At 41.3% G+C, this 15,287-nt stretch overlaps 1 long non-coding RNA gene across 3 annotated transcripts in view; it reads left to right on the forward strand.

Moving 5' to 3' along the window:
- LOC309368038 overlaps positions 1-15,287 on the forward strand; it is a 30,535-nt gene extending 15,248 nt beyond the window's left edge. Inside the window, exons 2-5 of one of the 3 annotated variants that reach the window (XR_014167503.1) lie at positions 2,335-2,463; positions 4,237-4,395; positions 5,095-5,275; positions 14,464-15,287. This is a non-coding gene — a long non-coding RNA (uncharacterized lncRNA). The remainder of the gene's footprint in view (positions 1-2,334; positions 2,464-4,236; positions 4,396-5,094; positions 5,276-14,463) is intronic. The other 2 variants (XR_014167504.1, XR_014167505.1) reach the window with 2 other exon arrangements.

The raw sequence follows: 15,287 nt of genomic DNA on the forward strand, positions 1-15,287 counted from the left end.
TAACAATGATGCTGCCATTATCTTTTCAAAAGTGAAGCCATAGGAGCATTGTTCAGTCCGCAGCAAGAGTCCTTTATATTTCTGCTAATGTTTGGTTCACAGACAGGCAGTGAGTTGTTGGTGATCTGAATAAATCAGATGGGAATCTGTGCTGACACTTTCCAGGAACTATGGATGTTACTGTCTCCGGACAATGTCTGTAACTGGAATTGTGAAGGAATGGGACTTACGGCCATTTTGTGTTTGGTTATCGATTGTTGAACTTCAGTTGTAAATTGGTTGCTTTTTGTTCTAGAGGCTCTTCTGCATAGGAAGGACAAGTGTTTGTGGGTGAAAGTTTTGCACAAGAGGGCCTGGCATTTAAGGAGGAATAGAAATTCAGCTTAACCCAGGAGTCTACTGCTTCTGCCTGAGACAGAAAATACAAACACTAAAATAATAAAACAATATAATAACTTTTTTACAATTTGATCCCCTTTTATTGATTGTTCCCCTTCTATGTTTCTAGCTCCCTGACTCTTGGACTAGATTGGATTTCCTCTGTTGCTGAATCCTCAACTGTTTCCTTCTAATGTTGCTCCTAGATCATGTTTTGGACTCAGATTACCGGTAGTTTCTTGTGCCTGGTCCTGGTTCATCTTTGACTTGGCATGCCTATCTTCTACTATTGTTTGCCAATTGTGTATGGGATTCTGTGGCTTATGGCCTACCTGCCAGAACAGAACACTAGTTGACTGGGTATGTGCTTTCAACTGTTTTCTTGTTTTACTATTGATTGACAGTTTGCATGTGTTTTATCAGTAGTGTAACCTGCTGTGGGATCATTTTATAATTAAAACCGGGTGGCAAATCTTATACATTATAAATAAATTAAATGTTGTTATTGCTAGCTGCCAGACTTAAAAATCTGTATGTGGGACAATAGCATAGCAGGGTTTCAGACTTTTTAGAAGAGCTTGATGAAGAACGGGAGAGTCTTTCTGTATTAGACAAAAGGCCTGGAATCATAGAATTGTAGAATTGGCAGGGACCCAGGGGTCATCTAGTCCAACCCCCCTGCAATGAAGAAATCTAGTTCCACATATTATTTTCCACAGTGTCTATCGGAAGCCCACAAGTAGGGTATGACGGCAATATTTAATGTGGTGTCTTATAACAAAGTAAAGTTGAGGAAATTTCCATTTCTATTCCGTGTAAGAATACAGCAAGCAAGGCTCAGAATTGTGAAGACCAAACTATATATGTGCCTGCTGAATTGGTCTTCTCCTTCCTTGCTGTCTTTAAAATTTCTTTCTTTTCTGCCTGGGAATGGCTTCAGTAACTCAGGGAATAAATGATGCTATGCAGTAGCTAAGGTGAAAAAGGGAACCTGGACATCTTAGCTCAGTAAGCATGATAATGAGTCTACCAAGGAAGAACGCAATTTAAATCCTCACACGACTTCTACAGTAATGGTCATTAGTACTGAGTTTCCAGACTATTGCATCTCTAGAGATAGATAGATAGAGATACTGAAGTAACTCTTTCCCTCAACCTTCTGCTCTCACACATAATAGGAAAAAATAGAGCAAAGAAATTTACGGACTTATATCCTCTACACACATAGGGATGTGTAACCGATACCAGAATTATGTGGATATCAGAAAATATTTGAGGAACCACATAAGCAGGTTATAGTGGAGCAGGGATTTGAGTTATTCCAACACTCCAACCACTACATAATGCTGACTGCAATAGTAGTAGTAATAATAATAACAGCAATAATTTGTATTTATACCCCACCCTCCCAAGCCAAAATGGGGCTCAGAGCAGCTAACATCAAATGTATAACACATTAACATAAAATCAGGCAATCAGTTAAAGTACATCCTAAAATCAGATCAGGATCAGAATAAAGTCCAGTCAGATGGCAACCAGCAGATTAGGGTTGGGGACCTTAAATACTCACCAGGCCCAACTGTTTGTGCTGAACTTTTATGGGTTTGTGAGAAAAATTGGGAGGCCACTTTCATGCAAGTTCTTAAGAAAGGGGAGGGGGAATCAGACTGAACCCCGACCAAAGGCCTGTTGGAACAGCTCCGTCTTGCAGGCCTTGTGGAAAGATGTCAAATCCCTCAGGGCCCTGGTCTCTTGTGACAGAGTGTCCCACCAGGCGGGGGCCACGGCCAGTCTAATCTCCTTGAGGCTTGGGACCTCCAAAATGTTATTATTTGCAGACCATAAGGTCCTCTGTGGGGCATACCAGGAGAGGTGGTCCCGTAGGTGCTCACTTTATGGGCAGAAGGATGACAAGTGTGTACTTGTGCTTTAAATTTTGTACTTATCCTGCCGCAGGGCAATGGTAGCTGGTACATGCCTGCTACAGTGTAGAATGGGCACCCAAATGATCACAGTCAGGACAACAAACACTATTGTGGTTGTCATTACTGTGTCCTACTTCCAACACATTCCAGTGATCAAGATGTAGGTATATTTTGGTGTGGGCAAACACCACAGGTTAGCAAATGGCAGTTCCAAATGGCTTTGGAAATCAAAGGCACATTAGCTGTTTCATCCATTAACCAAGCGTGGCATGACCTCTTTTGTTTCTGAGAAAGGCAAAGGATCAGCTTGTGACACCTGGAACACATGGTATTTCCAGATGTCATTTCCGACCAGTGATGGCTCCAGATTTTGGAGGGCCCTTGGGCCAGGACCCTCCCCTCCCATTCTGCCTCCTCGCTGCCATTAAACCACAGCTGCTGCTGCTGCTTCCATTCCACCTAATTGTTTCTACCTGCTTGCTTGCCAGGCAGAGAGCCAATGAGCCAGCAGGCAATGGCATTAGCTGCTCCTTCTCACCGTAGCTATTATCTGGGACACGACGAGAGGTAGATCAGCAAGCAGCTTGCATTGCTGAAGAGGAGGAGAAAGTTCCAAGTTCTGTTTATCTGTGCTGGGGTGTGGGCTTTCAGCAGATGCAGGCGTCCTAACCCTTGATGCTGGTCTTGTTTCTGACACTGGTAGAAGCTCCATCCCATGTCCTTAACAATCCCGTGATGCTGCTTGACAGGTTTGTAGTAGTTCTCCCGTGAAAGAAACAGTGGATTTTGCAATGGATCTGACTTTGTATAAGTGAGTGAAGATCTACATCAGGAACAAAGGGGGGTGGAATAAAGATCTACATTGGGACCTGCTGCCTCTGAGGATGCTGCCACCTGAGGCAGTCACCTCAGCTTGTCTCATGGCTGGGCCGGCTCCTTCCTTGAGCTTTGATGGTCCCCTCTGTCAAGGCTATTGCATGAGAATGGGTGTTTGTGGTTTGTCTGCAAAGCAGGAGAGGAATGAATTCGCAACAAACACTTTGTCCAAGGTCCTAGAATTAGGTACACGTAGCCCTGCTGCTCTTTATAATAAAAGCTTTGGCTTTCCATAGTTTGGGGTTTTGCTTTTCCCCACTTTAAAACCATAGCTGCCTTGCTGTATTATCATAATTGTTTGCCTAATTTATTTAGAGGCTGACAAGTGAGCAGAAGAAGAAAATAAAGGCATTTGATACTATTGCCTCTTAAGATACTCTAAATGCTTAGGCCAGTGCTGACCTACATACTTCTAAATACAGAGTGGAGGATGTTTATCCTGGAAAATATTCTGACCCACTTTTGAACTACAACAATACCAACATGATTTGTGAAGAACTCGGCTTGTTTTTGGTTTTGCATACAATTTGTTGAGATTTTTTTTTTTAAGTAAGGTAACAATATGAACTGTTCAAAAATAGTGAACCCTTTTTTTCTTTTAAAAATCGTTGAGTGCCAAAGTACTATTAAGACTTTTGATTCCCCTCCCCAAAGTTACTTACTACAGTGGTACCATGCATTAAGTACTTAATTCCTTCTGGGGGTCCATTCTTAACCTGAAACTGTTCTTAACCTGAAGCACCACTTTAGCAAATGGGGCCTCCTGCTGCCGCCGCGCCGCCGGAGCACGATTTCTGTTCATATCCTGAAGCAAAGTTCTTAACGCGAAGCGTATGTAACCTGAAGCGTATATAACCCAAAGTACCACTGTATTAGAATAGAAAGTAGGGTAGTCAATGAATTGCCCTCGACGTCTTGTTGGACTACAGCTCCCATCAACCCTGCCCATTGGCCATGCTTGTTGGTGCTGATGGTAGTGGAAATTTGCCCTGATGCAGAGACTTTTTCCTTTGGTTATTGTTAAATTAAATTAAAGTCCTATTTTTTAATTTCACAGGGGTGATCATCCTGAAACATGCAAAAGAATAGCAGTCACATTACAAGAAGGAAATACATCTCTTTGTTACAAAAAACACTTCTGTATAATCCTGAAAAATTAGTTGAGGACCAGTTGGCTTGGTGAACATTTTGTAACACCAGGAACATCAAAGTCAAGGTAAGTAAGAACACTTACAACCAAAAGAAGAAGCAAAAGTTTCAGTAGTATAGCTTACAATACCCAGGTGAGTGATACAATTTTAAAGGCAGGATGGAAAATGAATGGTTTAATCTGCTCCAAATTCTGGTCAAGCTTTATTCCTTACAAAATTTGTTACATTAATGTAATATTTCTTCAAAGCAGAGAGACTGCTAGAGGAGACCTAAATACTGTTGTAAATGGCAGTTTGTGTTTATATTACTTTTTTTTATTTTTATAAAAGGCAGAATTCATATACGGTAGCTCTTTGGCCTTCTTGATGTATAGAGGCACCAGTGTCCAAGTTAGTATGATTACACATAAAACTCAGTTTAAAAATAAGCAGTTATCTCAAATAGATTATCTACTGGTATCTAGCAGTCTAAAAAGCACATATAATGCATACATATGTTGACCTTGAAGTTTGGCCCAAGCAGGCGTGATGATAGTGCAAGCATCTGATCTGGAACAAATTGAAAAAGAGACATAATAAAGAAGAAATTAAATAGCTGGCTTCGAAGCAAGTTAATATGGGAGTTCTGATTAGTCGAGCAACACAAGATTTTTTTTTTTAAGCTACAATCCTTGAAAGAGAAATCATTGTAAAGAAAATAGAGCAATTGGAGAAACTGCAAAATAAAAAGCCCAGTGACTGAATTCAAATTCAACTTATTGCAGCAATGAGTCATTCAGTAGTCCGGAGAAACTCCTAGAGCTCAAAAGGCACTGATGTGCTTGAGGCATACTTCTTGGGGGAAATGTAATGTGAGAAAATGGTAATAGTCCGAACAACGGAACAATAAATAATGCTGAGGATAGGATCACTGCCAGGACCTCCAGTCAAGCAGTCAAGATGGAGGTAAGTTGTTAAGTTTCACTCACAAAAAGAAAACCCCCCACAAAAATCTAGCTCTGCAAAATATTGGACCTAAACCTGCCTCCAAGTTTATCTTGGCCTCTTTACTTGCCCTGATACATCTTGTGACTGCATCTGAAAGAGTCACAGCACCACTTAATATGGAGACAGGCCTGAGTGAGAGCACTTGAAACTTTGCAGCATACTTGCACTGCTGAAATAGGTCTTTGGAGACAGTAATGTTTTTGTGTCTGGTTGGCTGCAGTGGGAGAGAGGAAGTGGTTTCTGCCCAAGGGTGAGAGCCTGTTGGTGGGACCTGCTACTATATCTTGGGTGAGAAACAGGGAGGAAGTCAGTGTGCCCTACATTATGGGTGTATGTGACCTGATTGATGGTTTTTCTGGGCTGCAGGGTTAACTGACATTCTTATTATATTCATTGCCTAGCAGAAAACTTAATTGTAAATGTGAGTGCTCCTTTGTTTTTAAATTACAATACAAAAAGGCATCCTTGTAAGAGTTGATCCTAAACTAGTAGCACATGTTGAAAGAATTAAGATGAAGCATATTACAGATGAATTTTAAATGTGATTAATTTTTGTTCTTTCAGTTTTATATTACTTTACATTGCAACCGTAAGTTATTTTACAAGGGACGTGGGTCGCGCTGTGGTCTAAACCACTGAGCCTCTTGGGCTTGCCGATCAGAAGGTCGGCGGTTCGAATCCCCATGATGGGGTGAGCTCCTGTTGCTCTATCCAGCTTCTGCCAACCTAGCAGTTCAAAAGCACACCAGCGCGGGTAGATAAATAGGTACCACTGAGGGGGGAAAGTAAACAGCATTTCTGTGTCCTCTGGCACTCGTCATGGTGTTCCGTTGTGCCAGAAGCGGTTTAGTCATGCTGGGCACATGACCCAGAAAGCTGTCTGTGGACAAACATTAGCTCCCTCAGTCTGAAAGTGAGATGAGTGCTGCAACCCCATATTCACCTTTGACTGGACTTAATCGTCAAGGGGTCCTTTACCGTTACCTATTTTACAAGTGGAAATTAACACGCACACACACACTTTTATAAAAAATGTGTGAATGGAATTGCCCTTTGGCTTTGTTGTACTGTACATTTCCAGCAAGTTATGGCAGAGGGGAAATTAACTTGGAGTATGGGTGGGAAATTAAATGATCCATGGTTAATTTCTAAAAGAAAATTGACACTGGGCATGAATGATGATTTGAATCTTCAAACCATAGAATTGTAGAATTGGAAGGGACCACCAGCAGGGCTGCCATATTTCAAACGGTGAAAAGCTGAACAGAAAAGTTGTTGAGCTTTATGGGGGCAAAGTTGTTGTATTCTAGATATGTATGGTGACCATAAGAAGAGGATCATCGTGTCCTTTATCTCCATAATTCAAGATGTATGATGTTTAATGGAACTGGCTTCATTCTTATTCTTCTTTGGCAATCACTCGTAGCCGATTAAGATTGTCTTCCATAAACACAGTTTTAACAATGAGTCCGTAAGTGACTGTGGAGGTCAATTCTGAACCCACATGTCCTTCCACAGTGGGGACATTGATTCCTGGCCGAGAGTTGATCACAGTGTGGATTTGCCAAGCGTGCCTTCCTCTTAGCACGTTCTGAGTTTGAGTGTCTTCAAAGTCCATGACACCTTTGGTAAAGGCTGTTCTCCAACTGGAGCACTCACAGGCCAGTGTTTCCCAGTTGTCGGTGTATAACATTTTCAGATGGCTTCATCTTATGCTGGTGAAGATGTTTGCAGATAGATAGATAGATAGATAGATAGATAGATAGATATAGTAATGCTATATTTTGGCTGATCTTCTGCTATTGTGTGTAGTATGTGTGTAAGAATAAGGTTCTAGTAGACTCAAAGTTGCAACTCAGCTTCTGCTTCTTTTCCAAGACAGAGGATGGCATTGTAGCACTGCTACAACACTCTTAAACTCTGCAAAGGCACCCCCAGAGTGAGATCTTCATTTGATAGTTCTGGGCGCACATTAACAGCTTGAGGTTTTGCATTTTGCTTTTCATCTCTTCGGTGAAACAGATGAATGGTATAATGGAAGCGCTTCCTAAGAGGAAGACATGAAATCCTTACATTTATAACAAAAAGTGTCATAAACCTCATTGTAATTCAAGCTTGAACTGTTCACCCTGTGCATGTCCAGAAACTCATTCTCTAATACTAGATGCAATGATCTCTGGAGGAAGATTTTCCATCTGTTTCCTTATGATGCTAAGCTGTTAGCGGTGTTCATTATTTATTGCATTTACTGGTTTACGTTAAGCTATGATTTCCCTCTTTTCTAGCATTAAGTATTCATCTCAGTAAAAATGGGATGTGCATGTTAATAAAGATTGATATTAAAAAGGGAGGGGGGAAGAGAACATACTGCCTGTATTTTGGGTAAGATTCTTTTGTTCCATCTGTGAGGTTGGCAGTGAAACTCAGAGTCCTTGGCATCGGACAAACGGTTTAGGAGCAAGTGGCTTGATGATTTTGTCTAAACGTAACCACAATCATACTTTAATAAGACCGAAATTAATCATAAAGATGATTAGTATAGTGATAAATCAGCATGGGCTGAATTGGCAATGTTTGCACAGATGTTCTCAATCTCATAAGTAGCACCACTAACTTTAAATAATGTTACTCGTGTAATAAACTGATGATCTATGAGTACTATGATTTCAGATGCAGGCAGCACAAGACTTCATATTTCTACACTCCCTGAATTCAGTGTTAACAACCGCTTAGGTGTCACAAGCTAGTTGCAGAGGCTCCTTACATTACACAACAAGGAAATATGAAAGATTGTTAGAAAGGGGTCATCTGGGCTGTGAATTTGCATGACCCATCTCATTCGAAATTTTTTTGGAGGGGGCAAATCTGAATTTCAAGATGAATTAGCCACCCAAAGCTGTTTTTGTTGGTACCAGTTTACAGAACTGTCTGTACTGAGACTCTCACAGTTCATTACCCATGTCAGAGAATGCATATACTTAAAGCGTTCCTCTGCTTGACCATTATCACATGGTTCACTTGGCAGTATTAAAATCCGCTTTTCATTCTGTACCCGCAAATGAAAAACAAAACTTATAAATGTAGCCACTAGGATAGATAGATAGATATAGATAGAAAGATAGATGAATGGATGGAGATATATATAGTAACATTTCACTGATATGATTGGCTGTAGCATTAAAAAAGGTATTTAATGGAAAAATGGCAATCTATATATTGTGGTGTCCTATGACCATGTTTTTCTCTCCACAAATATAGCAGCACTAACTATATCCAAGTAGACAGCTAATGGCTGACAGGTGACATTCACACCATTCATTTAAACAGTGCTGTTTTTCTAGAAAAAGAGGTGCCAGAAGTCACCATGAACACCTCCCTCATTCTCTTAAAATGGCAGTGGCAGCCACCTGAGAGGAGCCGGAACTCACCTGAGAGGTGTCAGAACAGAGTTCCTGTGGGTTCCTCCTAAAAAAGCCCTGCATTTAAAGCACATTTAATACACATTTAAAGCACATGGCTTTCTCTCAAAGTATCCTAGAAACTGTAGTTTGCTAAGGGTGCTGGGAATTGTAGCTCTGGGACAGTGTGATTTAGTTGTATTTTAGATGTGCTTTAACTACATAGTGTGGGTGTTAACTAACCTTAAAATGTGGATCAGTACCCCAGGCTCTGTAAGATAAGATTAAAAGTAAAGGTAAAGGACCCCTGACAGTTAAGTCCAGTCACGAACGACTTTGGGGTTGCGGCGCTCATCTCGCTTTGCTGGCCGAGGGAGCTGACATTTGTCAGCAGACAGTTTTTCCGGGTCATGTGGCCAGCATGACTAAGCTGCTTCTGGCGAAACAAGAGCAGCGCATGGAAACACCGTTTACCTTCCCGCCGGACCGGGAAGGTATCTACTTGCACTTTGACGTGCTTTCAAACTGCTAGATTGGCAGGAGCTAGGACCAAGCAATGGGACTGAGCAACGGGAGCTCACCCCGTTGCAGGGATTTGAACTGCCAATCTTGCAGTCAGCAAGCCCTAGGCTCTGTGGTTTAGACCACAGCACCACCCACATCCCGTAATGTAATGTAATGTAATGTAATGTAATGTAAGATTAGTCACATCAGTTAGCACTTAAATGGTCCCTCTTTTGGTTCTCACCTGTCCTAAAAGGCTCTTATGCTGCCCCAAGATTCTCTTGGAGAAATGTGGGGGGAAAATACACAAAATGAGAGATTGTTATCTCATTGCACTGCAGCTAAAGGAGCAGCTTTCATGTATGAAACATTATGTAAATTAGCCATAGCAAGTGCTCTCAGTATTAGTGACTGGCTCAATATAAATATTTGTGTTTTGTTAACAGTAGAACAGAATAGTTTATCATGTTCTTGCTTGCAGTAGCTTTCTGATGTCATGGAGGATTTCAGATAAACTTGTTATAATTTTGATCCTGTGGTTGTTGTAATAGAAAAGTTGTTAAGATTAAAATCTCTGTCAATATGTACCACTGTGAGAGCCATGAGGATCAAAGCTCAATGAAGAATGAATACTTTTTTTTTTAGCCAGACAAATGTAAAAATGATATCATTATACTCAGTGCTTTTTTCTGGGGGGATGCAGGGGTACGCATACCCCTAAACATTTTATGAATCGAAGTTTGGCCTCATTGAGGGGCAGTATTTAAATATGAGTAGAATTTTTTTTGAAGAAAAAAAGCACTGAGTATACTAAACAAAGAAAATATTTGCTATTAAAAGTTCGCCACATGGGAAAGGACTTGGAAATCATCTAGGTCAGTGTTTCTCAAACTTGGGTCTCTGAAAGCAGGGAGACTACAACACCCATCATCCCTAGGTAGCAGGACCAGTGGTCAGGGATGATGGGAGTTGTAGTCCAAAAATAACTGGAGTCCTAAGTTTGGGAAACACTGATCTAGACTTGATTTCCTGTGGCTCTCCAGATACCGTTTAACTCCAGTTCCCATCAGCCCTAGCCAGCACAGCAAATGGCAAAGGATGTTGGTAGTTGTAGTCCATCAACATCTGGAGGCTTGCCCATACCTATATCTATCTCAACAGGTCCATGTACAGGGTGAGTCCTTTAAAAGAGGCCCCGTGGATACAGAGTACACATGTTCCATGGGGCCTCTTTTAAAAGACTCACCCTGTATATTAATGAGCAAAGAAAACTCTAGCGCTAGTATGCCTAGAAGCTCTGGGTTGATTCATATGGGAAAAGGTGGTCCTTGAGGTATCAAGAGTCCTGAGGTCAACCCTCAAAGAGATCGGGTACAGCAGACAACCTTTCCACTTTCCTAGGCTTATAGGAAAAAACAGCTGAGGATGCCATGGGGTTTTCTGAATGGTATTGGGGGCAAACTGAAACAGCCATCTTTTGGAATTTCCATGTTTCCAACTGTTGCAGTAACGTTCTCTAACCAATTAATGTATACAAAACAACATATAACAGGGCAAAGTGTGTGTATAAATGCATGTATTAGCAGAAATAAAATACAGAAATGCATTATATTAGGAAACATTGCTTTATGGCAGTGTGTTATATTAGGCAAAATTGAATTCAAATGTGTATATTAAGATGAATTTTAATGAGAACTTCAAATAAAATCTCATGGAAATGTGGAGAACTGAAGACTAGAAAAATAAGAAACTTGGAGAAGCCAAAACTGGCAGATTCACTCATTTCCAGGTTTTCAAGAAACACAGGCCAACAGGAAGGCTGCAGAGTGCAGACCACAGAGAGATGGTGTGTAAAATGAATGGAGCACCCATTGGCCACCTTGATAGGGGAGGATTACAAAAAAAGCTGCACCCAACCTATTTCACCAAATTTTTCTTTTCCATTTAACAATTTTTGGATGCTATTTCTTTTCTCATAAATGGATGGAGAACGGCCAAGGAAAGAAATATTCAGCGCAGTGCTACAAAATACAAATTCCTTAAAGGAAAGAAGAAAACACCCAGGTTCATAAACTATTGTGGGGGCATATTTCTACAGAAATCAACACTAAGCAGAAAAGCGAACTAATAAGAACTGAAACAGCTTCTTAAACAGTAGCACAGTTCATGTACTTCTGAATGACGCAAGACAATTTGCATCTGCTGTTTCTATTTTTCTGGATCCAAGTCACATGTGGCCTTATCCATAAAGATTTATTTACGCATTACTCTCACGGGAAGAAAAGTCTGCTACACTCCTGGTGCATCTTGGATTCCACAAATGTAATTTCCTTAGAAAAAGGCATATTTCACAGAAAGGAAGCCTTGAGGGGACAAAGAGCTTTATGTTATTACGAAGCCAGAAAAATACAGTAGAAGTATGAGCCAGGTAGTCACCACAACAAAGACAGTCTGACATGAACTGTTTTTCCAGCTTCGTGAGGAAATGATCTGACTGACATATTAGATCAGGCCCCTTATAACTGAGTGGACTAGTGCTGGCTGTCTCATTTCAGACTCACACATTTTTAGCTTTCAGCAACGAGGCAGTCAAGTGAAGTGTCTTAACCACTTGATTGCAATAACAAGATGGAATCTAGTGAGGTTCATTATGAGTTAACAACTCATGCATCACAAATTAACCCAGAGCATCTTTCCCTCTCCCCTTGTTGAACACCTGATAGTCTGGTGATCAAGTGACAACATGTTTTAGTGTGTCTTCCACTGACTGGTCCTTAATGAGGTAAGAAAGTTAATTGCCATACAGTGAAATTGTCCAGCAGCTGTTACTAATGGGAAAGATATAGTTGTACACACGAGTTTTGAGAACTAGTTTCAGCAGCCTTCCACCTCAGCTGTCACCAGGAGTGCTCTCAGTGATGGATTTTGGGGTCTTAAATTGCAATGGTGCTTTGTGCAACATGCCAACTGCAACATTTGGCACCCGCCGCCTCTCACCTTCCAGTCTACTTCATAGTTGCGGCACCCCCAAGGCTCCAGGGCCAATGCAACCGAACCAGTCGTTCTCCCCTAAATCTACCTTTGGTGCTTTGCTAACCATTGCTCCCACATAAGCCCCACAGGAAGGAATCAGGGAGAAATACTTGCTGCAGGGCATATCTAAGCATCTAGCAAACATAAGGATTGCTTTTCAAATACTTCCTTATCCAGCTTTTCAGATAAGTGGTAAAGGTACAGCTATCTTGCATATTTCAGGCAGGAATCCTAGCCCAACTCACCTGACATTGAGCTCCACTGAATTCAATTCTGAGTAAATATGGTTAGACTTCAGGTAAAAAGGTAAAGGACCCCTGGCAGTTAAGTCCAGTTGCAGACAACTCTGGGGTTACGGCGCTCATCTCGCTTTACAGGCCATTTGTCCGCAGACAGTTTTTCCGGGTCGTGGCCAGCATGACTAAGCCACTTCTGGCGCAACAAAACACCGAAACCAGAGCAGTGCACAGAAATGCCGTTTACCTTCCCGCTGGAGCGGTACCTATTTATCTACTTGCACTTTTTGGGGTGCTTTCAAACTGCTAGGTTGGCAGGAGCTGGGACCGAGCAACAGAAGCTCACCCTGTTGTGGGGATTCAGACTGCCAACCTTCTGATCGGCAAGCCCAAGAGGCTCAGTGGTTTAGACTATAGCGCCCCCCGCTTCTCTTTGGTTAGACTTCAGAGGTGAGCCCAAATTAATAAACTGGAATTCATCCCAATCTGATGCAGGTTTCTTTTCTAACACCTTTTACAGGTTAGATTGACCAAATCTATTTACCAAAAATAAAATTCGGAAAGCTTAACTTCAAAACGTTAAATTTGTGTGTATGTGTGTGCATACTGAAAATAAATACCTCTCCCATATGCTATACAAAGCTAGTTCTTAAATGCAATAATGTCAAAACTCAGCATGACAAGGATACCTGTGGCATCAAAGCAAGAAAACAATGCAAATCTGGCATTCTATCATCCCAAGTAGACATTGGGGTGAAAATTACATTATTGCGGGGGAATGCAATGCACACAGTTATAAGAACTCAAAGTTAGCCTGTTTAAAAACCTGTTTAAAAGGTCCTCTTGTATATACAAAGTAGATGCATTAGAACGCAAAGTATGGAATTTGAGCCCACGAACTTGGGGAGAGGAGGCATAAATATAAATTAGCCGTTTACTGCATAGATAATAATCAAAGCTAAATTCCAAACTAATGTTGAGCTAAAGTGGGAGAGGCATACAAAATGTGCCGCCACCTTCTTTTGGACAAATATTTTGCCCCACTTTGCAAAAGCGTTCAGATGTGAAAGGCAAGAGGAGTGAACAGCCCTCCCTTGCCAGGGCAACTAGGTCCACACTCCTGGCCCCAGTTCTGTCATTCTTAGGCTGCAGCCCTACGTATACATACCTGGGAGTAAGTCCCCCATGGGGCATACTTCTGAGCAGACACGGGTAGCATTAAAGTGTTGGGGCAGAAAGGGGATGCTGGTGTGGATGCACACCCAGCTCCTCATCCCAAAGCAGTGCAGATGAACAATGCCCATATCCAGATGTGCCGCTGAATACAGATGACTTCTATCCCCACTTTGGAGGAATGTGTGTTTGGCTGCACATCAGAATGGATGCACATCCCCATTCACATTACAGTGGTACCTTGGTTTAAGAACAGCTTAGTTTATGAACAACTTGGATTAAGAACGCTGCAAACCCGGAAGTAGGTGTTTTGGTTTGTGAACTTTGCCTTGGAATAAGAACATGTTTCGCTTCCTGTTGAGTGTGTTCCATTTGTAAATTGAGTCTCCCGCTGCTATGGGAAAACACGTCTTGGTTTAATAACACTTTGGTTTAAGAATGGACTTTCTGAACTGAGTACGTTTGTAAACCAAGGTACCACTGTATGTCCGAACTAGTCATGCAGACCTATGCACAACTAAGGCTCAATGGGCACAAAAGGTGGGCGGGCAATGAAACTGTAACTTCTCAGTTAATTATTTCTGGTACTCATACAATCTCTCTTCCCTGTGGTTTTTAGTGGCTTCCTCCAATAAGAGATCCAGGATATACAAGCTATTACAAGGAGAACGTTTTCAATCAGTTCCCCCACCCCCATTTTTTACAAGACAATATAGAATTGATTGGTGTTTCTTCTTTTTTTATTTATGTTGACATAATAACTATTTCCTTCTCATTTCCTGCTGTCTCTTTTTTCCACCAGTCGTGATGGATGCAGTGCGAACAACATTTGCACAGTAGATTGCTAGCACTCAGCTCTCCTCCAGAAATATCTCTCCCAACTAGTAACTAGCTGATGATTGCAGGGGGAGCAAGTGTACCAGAACAATGAACACCAGGTTTGGAAATAAGAATTTGGCTGTTATAACAAAAATAGTCATTGTGAGTGTTAATCACCAAAATTGAATTTTACTGTGTACTGAACTGTTCACCAGTTTGACACCTTGAAATTGAACTAATCAATTTTTCGTGCAGGAACACCAGCTTCGAAATTGCAACCCTTAATATTCCCGGAATGGAAAGAAAAAAAACACAAACCTCAGATTTTAAGACTGGATTATATTGTGTTTGATAGAGTTAGCACGGCCGTTCTACTGATGAATTTCTCCTCGACTTTCACACTGCATTAGAAGATGACGCACACTTGATTTCTACAGTTGTCAGTGCAAAATGTGGGTGGTTTTTGTGTGTGTGTGGTCACAGTAGCTTAAAAAGTCTGTTAGGGGAAACATTATTTTCCTAGCTAATCAGTATTTTAAAAATAATATTATAAGTGGCCAATCTTCCTTTGTTACGGAGATTCCTTGTTTACTGCCTAGGATGGGTGGTTAATAGTTTATTCAACGGGAACTGGTGGCTGGGACATAACATACAAAGAAATCTCTCTTGAATTTCTGGAATGGAAAAGCTGTAAGAATTGGGGTGGTGGGGTAGTGCCACATCTCACCTGTAAGGGAAGTGACATGTGTATGTGGGAAGAAACAAGTGTTGAGGCAGATTTTTGAACAGAGAGAGAGAGGGAGGGAG

Source organism: Podarcis melisellensis, assembly GCF_964234715.1.
Source record: "Podarcis melisellensis genome assembly, chromosome: 4".
Classification (NCBI taxonomy): Eukaryota; Metazoa; Chordata; class Lepidosauria; order Squamata; family Lacertidae; genus Podarcis; species Podarcis melisellensis.